General features: G+C 31.9%; 1 protein-coding gene and 2 long non-coding RNA genes across 5 annotated transcripts in view; 1 reads left to right on the top strand and 2 right to left on the bottom strand.

Annotated features, from left to right (window-relative positions):
- The window catches only part of LOC139486201 (uncharacterized), a 51,801-nt gene that overhangs the window by 21,701 nt on the left and 12,312 nt on the right, over positions 1-17,788 (bottom strand). The window lies entirely within an intron of this gene.
- LOC139486204 (uncharacterized) overlaps positions 1-17,788 on the bottom strand; it is a 31,048-nt gene that overhangs the window by 11,992 nt on the left and 1,268 nt on the right. The window contains exon 1 of one of the 3 annotated variants that reach the window (XR_011655505.1): positions 13,295-13,478. The exons of 1 other annotated variant lie outside the window; for it this stretch is intronic. This is a non-coding gene — a long non-coding RNA (uncharacterized lncRNA). Of the gene's footprint in view, positions 1-1,415; positions 1,561-13,294; positions 13,479-17,788 lie in introns of those variants that run through there. One more of the 3 variants, XR_011655506.1, reaches the window with a different exon arrangement.
- Positions 1,740-17,570, top strand: LOC139486203 (uncharacterized). The gene is made up of 4 exons (XR_011655504.1): positions 1,740-1,875; positions 9,565-9,651; positions 11,599-11,683; positions 17,216-17,570. It is a non-coding gene; the product is annotated as an uncharacterized lncRNA (long non-coding RNA).

Consider the following 17,788-nt stretch of genomic DNA (forward strand, 5'->3'; position numbering starts at 1 on the left):
AGGAAATTAGCTGTAAATAAAATTTGTCTCCAGACTAATTTTCCTAGGAAATCATGTCCATGTCATATTTTCCTAGAAAATCATGTCCATGTCATTAGTATTGAACTCCTAGGTAAAAATGTCCTAGTCCAAATAATTATGACAGCTTGAAAGGCTATTATATTTTTTGTCTTTGAAGCCTTACTTCGACGAACTAAGTAAGGCGTCAAAGAAAAAAAATCTAAAAGCCTTTCAACTTACAAGACGTCATAATTTGACGAAGTAAGGCGTCAAAGAAAAAAGATATAATAGCCTATCAAGACGTCATAATTATTTGGACTAAAAATGTCCATGTCTTTTATTATAAAAAATGTTATAAGCAAAGGAAACTGAATATTTATGTTTTTAATAATTAGGTTATTAATGAAATATTCTTAATTTTTATTGGAAAAAGAATTCTTCTATTTTCCAATCTTATCTATAAAAAAAAAATCTTCTATTTTAAATATATTTTATGATACAAAAAAACTATTAGAAAAACAAGTCTTGTGACATATTTTCCTAGGAAAACAAGTTACAAACATAAATTACTAGCTATGGACTGATTTTCCTAGAAACATTTGTCCTGGGACATTAATTCCTAGTAAAATCATGGACATGGACTTAATTACATGTAACTAGGAAAAAAAGTCTGGAGAACAAATTTTACAACCGGACCAAATTTACTGTTACACTATTCCAACTAATTTAATATGACGTCTGGCAAGGCGTCCCATAAAAAAAATAAAAATAGCCTTGCCAGACGTCATAATTATTTGGACTACTGTTACACTAGGACCACAGGCACTAGACGTTCCCCCTTTTATTAATTTCTTGATTAGCTACTGTCACGGTGTATTTGTATATACAGAAGAATTCTAGAGTTTTGTATCACTTTGACAGTCAAATCCTGACACAGTTGTAGGAAGGCGTCCCAGAAAAAAATTAAAATAGCCTTGCCAGACGTCATAATTATTTGGACTACTGAGTGACACAGCAGACCAACCAGAGACATATATACATGTATATATGTCTCTGGCCCAACTGAGACCAGATACCATTTTTATTCATGAGTTATGATCAGTATCAGATATAAATGAGGGGGAGGACAGGGATAAGGGAGACATGGAGAAAGGAGGTAGGAGAAAGGGGGATAGGAGAAAGGAGAGGAAGGTTGGGAAAAAGGAGAAGTTGGAGAAAAAAATAAAATATGAAAAAATAAAATATCTCTTTTTTCCGGTAAATTAAAAAAAATAAAATAAGGAGAAGAGGGGTAGGAGAAAGGAGAAGAGGGGTAGGAGAAGAGGGGTGAGAGAAGGAAAAAGAGTACCCCCCTGTCCTCCCCCTCATAAATGCATTTTCAGATCCTTTTTTCGCTTGTTCTATTAAAATCTTACCACGTAAATTCCTTAACTCTCTTTTTTATTTAATTGAATGTTGATTTTGTTTGCCTCAAAACAAACTGTTTTTCCTGTGAATAATTTTCAATCTCCTTGCTTCTAGTATGAAAAATTTGCAAATCATTTTTGACAGACGACGCGTGCACGAATCGCAATCTGTCAACAATGTTCTAAATGCACATAAAAATAGTCCGCTGTCGAGTTTTAATTTGATTTAGAATGACAAGACATTTCATCGTTCTTTGTAGAACAAACCATGATATCAATACACGTTTGTATTTTATTGATCTTTCTAGGGATGTTGCGACTTTGATAATAAATATGCGTGTAGTAATATGCCCTAACTTTTCTGTACGAAAGGAGACCGTAAAGACAGAGCAAACGAAACTTGAGGATGAAGATGAAGATGTGTTGATAAGATCTGATACGTAAAATGCATAAAACTTAAATTTTCTCGGTACAAAGTCACTTACTATTATTTCTCTTTCAAAACTGCCATTAAGGAAACACGCATTAAAATACCCGTTTGGAAAAAAAGGGGGGGGGGCCTGATATATATATATATATTAAGCCGTCATGTTAAGAATGTAAATTATTTGAATTAATATGGGGAAGTTTGTTGAAATGTTCGCCGATTATGGCCAGATAATTGTTTTCCATTGATTTGTGACTAATAAACTTTTGAGCTGCAAAAAAAATCAGTTTCTTTTAAAGGAGCTATCCATTTGATTTTTAGGGGGGGGGGGGGGGGGGGGGGGCTAGAATAAAATTAGAAAAAATAGGCAGGACAGGAGTTTTGAGTAAAAAAAAAGGCAGGATGACACACTTGCAAAAAAAAATAAGACAATTTTGGTAAAATAGTCAGGATAAATAAAAAAAAAAGGCAGGACCAGAGACATATAAAGGATACAATGTATTATATGTCTCTGGCAGGACCGAACACAGTGAAAAATAAAAAAGCAGGACAGAGATTACAGCTAAAAAAAGGCAGGACAAAATTTACATCCTAGCCCCCCCCCCCCCCCTCCCATAAAAATCAAATGGTAGCTAAATGGAGCTACCATTTGATTTTTAGGGGGGGGGGGGCTAGAATGAAAAGTTTTGTCCTGCCTTTTTTTTTTAGTTGTAATCTCTGTCCTGTCTTTTTATTTTTCAGTCTATTTGGTCCTGCCTTTTTTTATTTCTTAGCTTATCCTGACTTTTTTAAAATAATTGTCATCCTGCCATTTTTTTTATTTTTTTTTGCCAAGTTACTCATCCTGCCTTTTTTTTTTACTCAAAATCCTGTCCTGCCTTTTTTTTCAAATTTCATCCTAGCCCCTAATTATGATTGACTTATTGCAACTGTAAAAGAGAGTACAATAAATTGAAAAATAAATTAAAAAAGGATTTTTTTCATTCCTTAATAAAACAAATAAATGAGATAAACCCAAAGAACACCAAAAAATTTTGGGGAAGCATTAATAATTACAAAAAAAAGAATAATAATTGTGAGCCTGCTATTTCTGCCAAAGAATAGGAGATTCACTATAGAAATTTGCTTGCTTCAAGTAATGATGATACAACTGAGGGGGGATAGGACCTTTATCGGGACTCCGGGATCGGGTGTTTTTAAGCTCGGGATTTCGGGATTGACCCTTTCGGGATCCGGGAATCCTTTTTTTCGGATTTCGGGATGTCGGGATTTGCTTTATTTAAATTCGGGACCTCGGGATTTCGTTTTTTTAAGTCCGGGATTTCGGGATCAAGACCCCTCCTATCCGCCCTCACAACTGATACAAATCAAAATATAGAGAACAAAAATCACAACTTTTCTAATACATCCCTTAATGTCCCTATTACACGTAAAGAAATCAAAGACTGTATTAAGAAGTTAAAAAAGGGAAAATCTGGAGGTCCTGATTTGATAATTAATGAATTTCTAAAGGTGTGGTCAAACACTCTAGTTTTACTTTTGACAAAACTTTTTAATAAGATACTTAACTCAGAAAAATTCCCCAAAATTTGGAACATTTCTCTATTGACATCAATTTATAAATCTGGTGACCCATCTGATTGTGGGAACTATAGAGGTATAAGCATAACAAGCTAGCTGTCTTGGTAAAGTCTTTACATCCATTTTACAAAAACGACTTAGTGATTTTCTTGAAACACATAATTTATTATTTTCAAATCAAGGTGGTTTTAGAAAAAAATTACAGAACTGTAGATCATGTCTTTATTTTAAAAACAATAATAAACAAATATTTGTTTAAATTTAAAAAGAAACTATATGTGTGTTTTGTAGATTTTAAAAAGGCTTTTGACAGTGTCTGGAGATCAGCTCTGTTCTTAAAATTACAAAATAAAGAAATACAAGGCAAATTTTATAATATACTGCATGACATGTACTCTAATACCTTATATTCATGTAAATATCAAAATATGTTTACCAAGCCTTTTCTTGATAATCAGGGTGTCAAACAAGGTGACAGTTTAAGTCTAACTTTATTTACTGTAAATTCAGAAATTATTGGGAGGTTTTGATTATTGCGAAAAATGTGACAGACTTGTAAATGCAATAATTTTAACTCGCATTTTGAAATCATTGATATGAATTAAACAGGATTTTTCTCAAAATCATTATAATTAAAATCGCATTTAAGTCTAAAATGACAAAATCACAATAATAAATGCACGCAATAATTTCTGAATTTACAGTAATATATTTGTTGATGACATAGAAAAATACTTAGATACAAACTTAACTAGTGCAGTAAAGGAGTAGGTTCATTAAGACCCTTTTTTTGGCCCCAAAATATAGCAGTTTTAGAAAGTTGTGAATATGTAATCGTTAAGATATTTATCGAAAAGTAGAATGCTTTTGCTACATAAATATGGGCTGTTTTTGACAATACAACGCACATAAATTGGGTACTAGCATCATCAAGTCATGCTAATTTACTGAAATCTTCACAATTTGATCATTTAAGTTAAATTTTAAACGGTTTCCGTCTTAAATGGAAGTGGTCGCATTCATGTTCATCCATAATATTGAACTGTAAGTTGTATTTGATGATAACACATATTATATATAAAAGTTGAGGATGAACACGGATGCGGCCACTTTCATTTTAGACAAAAACCATCTGAAAAGTGACTATTTTTGACATATTTGATAGATTTTTCATATTTAAGCTTGAATTGGAGCGTTTTTAATGACGTAATCAGTTAATCTTTCCTATAAACTAATTGAATCAATTGAAATAGACACTTGAGTGTTTAAAAAGTGTCTAAAATCTTTCGTTAGATGAACTTGAAAATTTAGGCCGAAATCAGGCCTTACCGGACCTACTCCTTTAAATGGTCAAAAAGTGAACCATTTATTGTATGCTGATGATTTGTTATTGATATCGGAATATGCAGATGGTCTCCAAAACTCTCTTGATTCTTTACAAAAACATAGTACTGAATGGAAACTGGACTTGAACCTTAAGAAAACGAAAATTATAATTTTCTCTAAAACTAAAAGTAAATTAAAAAAACGTTTACTTTTATTACAGTTCTAATGCAATTGAAATTGTTGATTGTTATAAATACTTAGGAGTTGATTTTCATAGCTCTGGAAAATTTATACAAGCAGTGTCAAGCCTCTCAGATAAAGCTAAAACAGCATATTTTGCATTGAAGTCAAAGCTTCCATATAGTGAAAATTTGTCTGTTAAGACTTATCTCCAGCTTTTTAATTCAATGATAACTCCTATTTTAACTTATGGATCAGAAGTATGGTTATCAGAATTCAAACCAAATTTTGAAGCATTTATAGACAAAAGTAAATTAGACAAAACACAAAACTCCATATTTAAAAACATACTTGTGGTTCATGGAAAGTCTTCCAATCTAGCAGTGCGATGTGAATTGGGCACTTTACCCATTAGCATTAAGGGACGACATCAAAAGTTCAATGAAGGATAAAAAACTTAATTCACATAGTTTTTTCACTGACCCCCACACCCCCCCTCTTAACTTAATTTGGGAAAAATTGATTGACCAATAGGGATATATGTAAAATCGATTTGAGATTAACAAAACTTGCAGCAATGTTGACCCCCCCACCCCCAAACTACTTGATTTAAGTTTTTTATCCTACATCGACCTTTTGATGTCGTCCCTAAATGTTATCAACTTATGTATAAATATTATGAGCGTCTCAGTAATATTGGTGAACAGTCTGGTGGTCCGCATGAAATTTTCAAGGCTGCTTTTGAAGTGGACAAAACTCTCACAAATAGAGAAAATTCATGGTCTTATAAACTATCTGAATTAATGAAATATATTGCAATACCATTTAAAAAGCATTGTAATAGTAATTTCAAACAGAAACTAGAAGATTTCTACAAAAATAAAATTATATTTGAACTTTCTACAATGTTCTAAAATAAAAGATGGACACTGTGGTAAACTTTTATTTTTTAGTAAAATTTAAACAACAAGAATATTTAAATTTTAATATTCCTAAATACCTTTAACCCTTTCCTCAATGATGACGCCTTTTGACGCCACCCCCTTACTCAATAATGACGCCTTTTGACGCCTATGTAGTACCTCAGTTGAAACACTTTGACTACAAAGTGTCTGCAGTTGACTTAATAAAATTGGTATCCATTATGAAAAGGAATATCATAGGAATATATATATATCCGACTCAAATTTATTTGATGAAATAGTTGTTTTTCGCAATGCCTTAATACTTTAAAGCATATGTTCAGCATTTTATCAAAAAAATCCTATGCGAATCAAGTATGCAAAAAAAAAAATTCAATGGAGGAAAGGGTTAATTGAAAAAAACTCACTAAATTAAGAATAATGCACACTCATTAGCAATAGAATAACTGGGAGGTATGCAAGACCAAAAATACCATCTAATGAGAGATTTTGTAAATTTTGCACAGGAAAAATTGAAAATGAGATTCATTTCTTGATTGAATGTCTGCAATATAACAAAATTAGATCTAAATATAAAATTAATGATATAAATTTAAATAATTTGGATGAAAATTTTACCAAAATGTTAAATCCTATGTCTGAAAAGGAATTAAAATCTATTTGTATGTATATTGAAGAAGCTCTTGATTTGAGAGACCACCATACCGTTTCATCAGATAATAATCCTTGACAGTAGTTTGTCCATATACATATATATATATAGATATCTTATATTGTGTGTTTTAAGTAAATATATGAAAATCTAGAATAATACTGAAATATAAGTCTATGGTATCAATATCAGTTTATAATGTATTTGTATACATAGAATTGGCTTGACTTGTTCCATGAATCTTTATTTCATTTGTGTGTTGTTTTAATATTATTAATTATCTGTATTTGGATCACGCCTCTATTGAGCTCTTTCCAATAAAATATTGAATTGAATTGAATAAACAGGAATCTCGGGAGGGGGCACTTCCTATACATATAAGGTGTCAGCTGGGAACAGTATATTTAATACATGTACACATGTTCCCAATGCATAGTCAGATCCTTGCCCCCCCCCCTTTCGTGGGAAAAAATTGGTTTATCAGAGGCGGATTTATCATTTAGGAGGGGGCCTTCCCCCCCTCCCCTTTTTTTGGAAAAATTTGGTTGCTTATATAGGAAATCACTGAAGCGTGACTGGAGCGGCCCCCTCTTAGGTCAGTCAGTGGGCCCCCACTTATGAAAATTTTTGGATCCGCCATTGTTTATATATAGGGAATCATTGAAGCATGACCGTAGCTTAAATTTTCACATTATTATACAGTTTTCCATCAGAAGCTTTATTTTGGCTAGCATACCAATTACTAATATATTTAGTGTGAATTAATTTGCTAGATATGTTCAAAAATTTATATTGTCCGAAATGTTTTACTTCTTGTTTAATTTCAAAAACTTTTTCTACTAACAAATGAGAACTGGCAGAAGAAGTTATGTTAGATTTGTGAAGCTCTTGGCTGCATTTATAAGCATCTTTCAATAGACTGAATTCAGTTGTAAGATTTTCAAATCTATACCAGTATTTTACAATTGACTTTACAATATCATAATGTAAGGGGAAAAGACTGAAGTGGGGACCCCCTCTTAGGCAGTCTATGGGCCCCCTCTTATGAAAATTTCTAGATCCGCCATTGTTTTCTAGTTTAAAAATATGTGAATAGGTGTTGAAAATATTAAGAAATATATTAAGTCAACAAATTAAAAAGAAAATGTGGTACACTGTATGATTGCCAATGAGACAACTCACTATTATGTTTCTAGATAGGCAGAATCAGGGGGCCCGGTCTGACAACACCTTTTGTTAGAAAAATTTAGTTGATTGTATATAGGGAATGACTCGAGTAGGGACCCCCTCTTAGGCAGTAAAAGGTCCCCCTCTTATGAAAATTTCTAGATCCACCATTGATTTCTAGTTTAAAAATATGTGAATAGGTGTTGAAATATTCAGAATATTAAGTCAACAAATTAAAAGGAAAATATTGTATACTGTATGATTGCCAATGAGACAAATCTAGTCTCTAGACAATAGACACAATTACATTAGAAATTAACAACTTTAGGTCACTGTATGGCCTTCAACAATGATAAAACCAGAAACTACTATAAGTTACAATAAGGAGGCTCGAGGGTACATGTATAAAAATTTAAGAGAAAAATAAACATTTATTTTTTCATTACAAAGGAGTAGATTCAGTAAGACCCCTTTTTGGCCCCAAAATATAGCAGTTTTACAAAATTGTGAAAATGTAATCCTTCAGCTATTTATTGGAAAGTAGCATATGCATGCTTCTGCTAAATAAATATAGGATGTTTTTGACAATACAATGCATATATCAGGTACTAGCATCATTAAGTAATGCTAAATTACTGAAATCTTCAAAATTTTAGATTTTTTGGTAAATTTTAGACGGTTTCTGTCTTAAATGAAAGTGTAAATTTTCCCCTTACATTATGATATTGTTATTATTCGTGTTCATTTATAATATTGAAATGTTAATTATACCCCATGCAACGAGTTGCGGAGGGTATAATGTTTTTGACCCGTTCGTCCGTCCGTCAGTCCTGTTTCTTGTCATCACAACTCCTTTCAAACCATGCATCAGAATTTCACGAAACCTTTTCAGATAATAAGGACATACTATGTAGTTCTGCATATCGACGGGAAATTGTGATTCAATTTTTTTTCTAGGAGTTACGCCCCTTTGAACTTATTTGCTTCAATGTACTTCTGCAACAGTTTGTCATCTCAACTCCTCTGAATCCACACAACAGAATTTCATGAAATTTTGTAGATAATAAGGACATACTATTTAGATGTGCATATTGGCAGGAAATTAATTTTTCTTATACAATTTTTTTCTTACACTAATTTAATTTCTCCAATGACAATGTGGGGACGTTGGGTATGTGAGTGTGCTCACTAAGGTTCTTTAATTGTATTTAATGATAATACATAATATATATACATGTAAAGGTTGAGGATGCGGCCACTTTCATTTTTTGACAAAAACCATCAGAAAAGTGACATTTTTTGGCAAATTCAATAGATTTTTCATACGAAAGCTTGAATCTGAGCGTTTTTAATGACTAAGTCAGTCAAAATCTTTCACATTAACTAGATTGAATCAATTGAAATAGACAGTTAAGAGTTTAAAAAGTGTCCAAAATCTTTCGTTAGATGAATTTGAAATTTGAGGCCAAAATCGGAACTTTTCCTACTCCTTTTATTTGTTACCTTATCATATGGTACAAAAATAATTTAAAAAAATCATATTTTTGATGGCCTCAGACGAATTGTAAAATGTAGATATCATTAAAATTGCTCAAAATTATCTCCCTTTGGTATAAAAATGCCATTTTTGGAACTCATCCGTGACCTTTATTTTTTATTATTATTTTCAATTAAGCTGTTCTTAAACTAAACTATTATAAAATTTGAGCTATTTCTGTAATTAAGTTCTCTTATTTCGGTATTACCTCTATTTCTGCTATTAGTTCAACAGAAAAAAGGTACCTTTACAAAAATGTATGCTTCTTTCGAAGGCAGGTTGTGAACGGTGACCCCATTTTTTTTTTATTAAGTATAAGATTTAAGTACGTTTATCATTTTTACAGAAACAATTTTTCCTTGTAGATGTTGCAGATACATTCATACAAATGATGTTGAAGAAACAAAGAGAAAAGGAACTTGGACTGTACCATTTTGTTTGCAGCTTCTAAGGTGAAGTATACTTATTTAAATGTTTTGTAAAAATAAGAAGATGTGGTATGATTGTAAATGAAACAACTCTCCATGAGAGACCAGTGAGACAAAAATTAACAACCAAAGGTAACTGTACATCCTTCAACAATGAGCTATACAACGTCAAGGACTTGAAATTACCAATGAACAACTTTGGGCCTGATTTATTAACAAAACATTGAACGATAAACTGTTATGATATACAGCAACAAACTACTGAATTACAAGCTCCTGAATTGAGACAGACACATGGAGTTTGTAAAACATTAAAAATGGTTGCTGGCACGAAACTCTCCTTCTAACCTATGACAGTGGTGCAACATTTCAACTAGCAAACTATAAAAATCACTTGAAAAGGGCTTAATTCTAAGATCAATACAAAGTCAAAGCACAATAAAAAATCCTAAAACAAAAACACATGAAATACACATCTGAGATTTATAGCAGTTACTGAAAGCATGTTCTAATAATAAATATTTTATCCTTGTCCTTACACAATGGACTGAATTTCTCTTAAGGGCATACCGTACAGTTTTGATCCTGTATTTACAAGTTCGTGAAAATTTGCATATAGGCTATTTTTTACCTGATTAAATCAAATATGTAATAAAAAATATACCTTCATGTGCTACTTTTTGAGAAAAATGAGGTCGAAATTTTGTATATTTGCTCAAAATTCAGATATGTGGCCGTATTTTCTTTTTTCGAAAAAAAGACATATTTTTTTTGTTATAAAAGATAAACACAAATTGTTTTTTGTTAAAGTCATATGAAACGAGTGAGTGGTGAAAAATAATGTTTGTCCAATTCTTGAACCAATGGATGTATACATTCATAAACTTAGTCCTATGTGCACGATTTTATCATTATTTTCGCAAATATATCATATAATCGCCAATTTTTTTCTCTCTCTGTTATGATTGAACAAATATGGCTGCTCATTAAATGCCATGATTTGAAGCCGAGTTTAACCGATTGTCACCTTATAGTAAACAAATCACAAAAAGCATGGGTATTGAGCACGTGTTTAACATGTATAATCAGATATTTGTTTATTTCAATGACAGATCCATGCGTATTGTGGTCACCGGATTTTTACGAGGAGGGTTACGCTCGGGTCACTATGCATACGGAAAATATGTCGGCAAATTGCTTGCTGGCAGCAAGCAATTAAAAATAAGTACTCTTCTTCTAAATGTGGACAAATTAAAGAATTTTCCTCAGAAAAAAGTATATATGTACATAAAGTTGTTTAATGAAAACTAACCATTTAGTTATAAAAAACATATGCATATTTTTTTTTAATTTGAGGTTTCTTATGACTTTAATAATCGGTAATTTCTGTATTTTATAAGTATCCTATAAAATTATGCATTTTTTATTCCGAAATAACTCGTATTTATCAAATGTTCATGAATTGAGGAAAAATATGTCATTTTTGGCTTTATGTTTATTAAAATTAAAAAAAATCCTAAATTTGGGTCACATAATCTCCCTGCAAATTGAAAGTCAAACAAATTGCTGTTTTGAAAAATTGGGTTCCATGAACTCGTTTTCAAATAAATTCAGTTTGAATGATCAAAATCAGTCGAAAAATGCATTTTTCCCTGGTATGTTAAAGTTTGGTGTCGCGAAAATAACATTTTGCATTAGCAACGTCATTACCTCCTCTGTAACTGTATCGTATGCCCTTAAAAGCTAACCTAGACCTATAAATGAATGATTATAGCCATCACTTGATGTCATCTAAACAAATAGCATATAGATGGAGAGAAATTTTAGTTTAAGTCGCAAAAATGATCAACAAGAAAAGATCATCAAATAAGTATCATGAATGGTTGAAATTGTCAGTCAACTCCTAATTATTTAATAAATTAGCCACAGAGTTTTTTGTAAGGTCTAGTTTTAATTAGGATTTTATTGTAGATAAAGGAGATAAATTTCCTCTGTTGACAAAAAAATGTTTGAGGAGTCGGAAAGTTTGACTGAAGATTAAGGATATCAAATGAAGGTAAACATAAATTTAAAGTAATGTTTATATTTGTATTAATACATGTACCTCGAGTATGCATCAAAGATGTATTGGGTAAGATGGTAATAACTGTATGTGAAACAATAAAATTTGTTTAAAGTGGGCAGTACATGTATATTAAAACATACCATCAACATTTAAAAGCACAACTAAAAATGCAATCATAAAAGCATCTGCAAAGTTTCATAGAAATCTGTGAAAGTATGACACAGTATCCATGGTATCAGTTATTTGATGTCCATGTCATTCAAGGTGGATATTGTGTCATTGGCAATAGACAAATTTCCTATTTACATGTACCCACTTTAATCGGAACAAATTTGAGGGAAGTTAAATGTTTAATGCATATGCCATTATGTTTTCTATACATGACTAAATCATCAGAAAACAGTAAACCTTCCCCCAAAATTGCACCATTTATATTTTTGAATTTACTTCTTTCGGGTGTTTGTAGTGACAGAGTACCAGGATGTCTTACCACAGAGAAGGTATTAAAACCTGTTGAAAAAACATAGAATCCGAGTCAAAAGTTGATAATGTGAAAATAGACTATTATACCACATCATCTTATTGTCGAGCCTGCAACTTTTGTTGCAGAAAGCTCAACATATATATAATGTTCTGGGGGCCAGCAGAGGAGTTAGCTGAATTCTTAAAAGCTTTATATTTTAGAAGGATGAAGACCTGGATGCTTCATACTTTGAATATATATATACCAAGATGCCTCAGGTTACCAAGTTTCTCTCAGTCACATGTCCAATGCCTTTGACCTAATTTTCATGGTTGAGTGTCTACTTGAAAAAAAAGTTAAGATTTTTATACGACTGCAAAAATTCAAAATTTTGGTCGTATATTGGTATGAGGTTGGCGTCGTTGTCGTTGTCATCCGAAGACATTTGGTTTTCACACTATAACTAGTATAAGTAAATAGAAACCTATGAAATTTAAACACAAGGTTAAAGACTAGAAAAGGAAGTTTCAAATTGATTTTGGGAGTTTTGGTCCCAACAGATTAGGAGTTAAAGGGCCCAAATAAGCATTTTTCTTGGTTTTTGCACAATAACTTTAATAGTATAAGTGAATAGAAATCTATGAAATTTTAACACAAAGTTTATGACCACAAAAGGAAGGTTGTTATTGATTTTGGGAGTTTTGGTCCCAAACAGTTAAGGAATGAGGGTCCAAAGGGTCCAAAATTAAACTTTGTTTGATTTCATCAAAAAATGAATTATTTGGGTTCTTGTATATATGTCAAATCTAACCGTGTATTTAGGGTGCAATCAACAGTTTTTTTCTATGACATCATATTTTGAGGGACCATCTATAATTGACCCTTAGTGGTGTTAATGTTAATGAAGATACTTGTATAAAACTAGATATCATTAGAATCAGAGTTTTCTTTAGTTTATAATGAAATAAAAATAAATTGTACTTTTAATAGTACCAAAAAGTTTTATCCAGAGAAAATGGGAAAAACATTGCCTAATCTATGCATAAAAAACATGAAATCAGGCCATGTGCACACCCATGCAGACATGATACATGCACATTTTTCATATTCAAAACAGTATGAATTTCATAGGTTTTTACCTGGTCTTTCTAAAAATTTATGCTTCAGGCTACGTTCGCCTGCTTCGAAAAGAGATACAGTGGGTGCAAATAAGTTTTGCACTTTTCACTGACAAAAAAACAGGATGTTTACAGTTTGTCTCCCCTTAAAACATGTGTATTTAATCTAATTTTTAAAAATTATTTTAATCATTCAACCTGTTTTAATTGAAGCTAATTAACTTAATTTTACAATTAAATATAAAAAACATGATACTTTTTTACCAATTATGTTGATAAAAAGGGACTTCCCTCCAAGTCTATTTTTAGTTGGGGGAATTACCCCTAGTTTTTTATACGAAACTGTTTATAGCACCCTTAAATTTTTAATTTTTGGTCCTGTTTTCAAATTGGTCTACATTAAGGTACAAATGGTCCAAAATTAAACTTTGTTTGATTTTAACAAAAGTTGAATTCTTGGACTTCTTTGATGCTGAATCTAAACATGTACTTAGATTTTTGATTATGGACTGTCGGTCCAAATCAGGGTTCAAATTAAACTTTGTTTGATTTCAACAAAAATGGGGTTCTTTAATATGCTGAATCTAACCGTGTATTTAGATTTTTAATATTTGGGCCCGGTTATCAAATTGATCCACATTGACATGCTTGAGGTCTAAAGGGTCTAAAATTGCACATTATTTGATTTCATCAAAAATTGAATTCTTGGGGTTCTATGATCATGATGATATGCTGAATCTAACCATGTATTTATATTTTGGATATTTGACCATAAAAGGTAAATGTCCAATTTAAAATTTATCAGTTTTTTTCTCGCCTTGACGGAGTAAAAAAATGAGACATAGGTATGGTGTTCCCCGCAGCGGCAGCATCAACTATGTATTAGTTTGTGATTAGGTCAATTTATGGTGAACCACTAGTGGTAGGTGAATGATATTTGGTATGCAGTTGTATAAGCATTGGCATATCTCATTTTCATGGAGATTTTTTGACTCCGCCTCCTTAGTCATGGTCTATAGACTTTAATAATTTTGCTAAGTTAATATGTATTAGTTTGTGATAAGGTCAGTTCAAGGGGAACCATTAGTGGTAGGCCAATGTTAATTGGTGTTCAGTTTTATAAACATTAGCACATCTCATTTCCATGGAGAATATTTGACCCTGCCCCCTCAGTCATGGTCTATTGACTTTGAAACTTTTGCTTAGTTTACATGTATTAGTTTGTGATAATATCAGTTTAAGATGAACTGCTAATGTTAAGTCAATGATATTTGGTATGCAAATTTATTGTCATTTGAAAGTGTTGTTTTCATGGAGATTATATAGCCCCATCCCTGATCATGGTTCATTGACTTTGAAACTTTTACATAGTTTAAAAGTTAATGTTTGTGTTTAAAGGGAATTACTTATTATGAGTCAATGGAAATTGGTATGCAGTTGTATTATATTTATCATTGGCACATCTCATTCCATGGAGATTGTTTAGCCATGTACCTTCAGTCATTGTTCATAGCCCTGAGACTTTGAATATTTGCATAACTTACATGTTAAAATATTGCTATTTAATTTCAACATTGCTTTATCAAAATTACATGAATATTTGCATAACTTACATGTTAAAATATTGCTATTTAATTTCAACATTGCATAATCAAAATTACATGAATATTTGCATAACTTACATGTTCAAATATTGCTATTTAATTTCAACATTGCATTATCAAAATTACAAAAAGGCAGTGGCGGATCCAGGGGGGGGGGTTCCGGGGGTGCGCACCCCCCCTTTATTTTTGCCGATCAATGCATTTGTATCGGGACATATGTTTTGCACCCCCCCTTTGCCCTGGGTGCCCTGGGTTAGCACCCCCCCCCCTTCGAAAATTCCTGCATCTGCCCCTGAAAGGCGATGCATATCTCTGTGATAACAGTTTATTAAGTGTAAGTTCTTAGACCACATTCATTCTGTGTCAGAAACCTATCTTGTGTCAACTATTTAATCACAATCCAAATTCAGAGCTGTATCAAGCTTAAATGTTGTGTCCATACTTGCCCCAACTGTTCAGGGTTCGACCTATGTGGTCCTTTAAAGCTGTGCCCTGCGGAGCATCTGGTTTGTAAAGTGAAATTCTCTCTTATTATAAGTAATAGGATAACTATATTTGGTATGTGAGTAGCTTGCAAGGTCCTCATGGCTGTCATACAGTTTTCACTTGACCTCGCCCTCCTTTCATGGATCAGTGAACAAGGTTAAGTTTTGGTGGTCAAGTCCATATCTCAGATACTAAAAGCAATATGTCTAGTATATTTGGTGTATGGAGGACTGTAAGGTGTACATGTCCAACTGGCAGGTGTCATCTGACCTTGACCTCATTTCCATGGTTCAGTGATTATAGTTGAGTTTTTGTGGGTTTTTTTCTGTTTTTCATATACTATTTGCAAAAGGTCTAATATATTTGGTGTATGGAAATAAAAACAGAATGATTGTTAGGTGTACATTTCTAGCTGTTATGTGTCATCTGCCCTTGACCTCATTTTCATGGTCAGTGGTCAAAGTTAAGTTTTTGAGTTTTTGTCTTTTTATCTAATACTATATGCAATAAGTCTACTGCTATAATAACTATATTAGGTGTATGGAAATATATTAGTTGTATGGAAGAATTATTAGCTGTATAGATGTGTGCCTTGTATGGTTCATTTCACCTTGCCTGTCCTTGGCCTCATTTTCATGGTTTAGTGGTAAATTTTTAGTTTTTTTGGTTAATGTTAAGGTTATGTTTCAATTGTAATAAAGCTTTATTTTAAGGACTACAAAAGAAGGCGAGACATTTCAGCATGTGGTTTTATATTAAACATTAGAAAGAAGCTACAGATTAATGTTAACTGCAAAAATACTAAAATCCTTTATTAATTAGATCATGTAGATACAGGAAATGAAAATATTTTGAAATTTTTTATCATAAAAATGGTTATGCTCATATATTCAAGTTTCACTAAATTCCAAGAAGGGTTTCCACAAATAACAATGACTGATTTTCAAAATGATCATCATGTAAAAATGAAGAGATGTGCTAAGATTGCCCATGAAAACTATCTTTATGAACAATGACAGTTCAGTGGTTTGCTTTCAGCCTTTAGCAAAAATAATTACCATATATATTGTAATAAGCTATTAATAAAAGCCCCCCATTGTAAAATGTTAAACAATTAAAAAGTAAAAAACAGCGTCCTGATTTTTATAAGTTCGAAGAATAAAATTGAGTCATATTATGGTATGATGTTGTTGTTAGCGATGTATGTCGACACATATGGTTTCCGGATAATTATAAAGTTAAAGCGAATGGATATCCATGAAATTTTACACAAGGTTTAATACCAAAAAGGAAGGTTGGGTTGATTTTTGGAGTGATGGTACCAACAGTTTAGAAATTAGGGGCAAAAAAGAAGCATTTTTGTAGTTTCCAGACATTAACTTGTGTGCCAGTGTACTAATCTCTCTGAAATTGTTCTTCAAGGTTCCATATCACAAAGGGTAGACTGGAATTGTTTAAAGGGGTAATTGCCTCAAAATTCAGGAAATAGGGGGTCAAAAACAAGCATTTTTCTAATTTCCAGACAATATTTTGTGTTTAAGTGTATGGATTTCTTTAAAATTGTACTGCAAAGTACCATACCACAAAGGAAAAGGCTGGGATTAAGTTTTGGGGTAATTACTGAAAGGGGGTTGAAAAAAATTGGGGGAGGGGGATTTTTTTCTCCTCAAAATTTTCAACAAAATCCAAATACAGACAGTCTATCAAGCTTGAATATTGTGTCCAAACATGCACCAACTGGTCAGTCAAATAACAAGGCTTCGCTGCACATCATTTTCTTAATCATATTAATCTGACATGTTAAAGTTTGTACATTATGAAGTTACTAAATTGTTGATTTTGTGTATTTCAGATTATTATTGAAAAAAGAGCACTATGAAGTACTAGGAGAATTTGATAACATCTTGGTGAAATAGTCTGACTGATTATGACAGAACATCAAAAGAAATGACGAAAAATTACACATCTTATCAAAATAGTACTACTAGAAACTAAAAGCTACTTGCAATTTTCACTGGTTTTGAGATCAGTAATAGTCTGACAAGGAAAGAATTTAATGAACATGATTATGATGCCTCTTGATAAATATAAAAACATATTGACTGTAAAATAATTACCAGTTACCAATTACATCTGTTGTTTACAAAATTTGTTATTTGGAAATATCTGTTGAATGTTTTGAAATTAAAATGTGTTAACTTAAATGATTTAAGAATTGAAGTCTTTAAATGATACAAAAGCAAGGATACATGGAATGATTGCAATTGAGACAACTACTAGCCCTGCATAATAGGGCACTGATGTAAACAAGTACAGGTCACCTGAAGTCTTCAACAATAAGCAAAAGCCTTAATTTAAAGATTTACATGGGATTATTAAGTCCCAAGATAATGGTATCTACATCATTTGCTGTAAAATTTTTGTT

Source organism: Mytilus edulis, chromosome 8 (assembly GCF_963676685.1).
Source record: "Mytilus edulis chromosome 8, xbMytEdul2.2, whole genome shotgun sequence".
In the NCBI taxonomy this organism is placed as follows: Eukaryota; Metazoa; Mollusca; class Bivalvia; order Mytilida; family Mytilidae; genus Mytilus; species Mytilus edulis.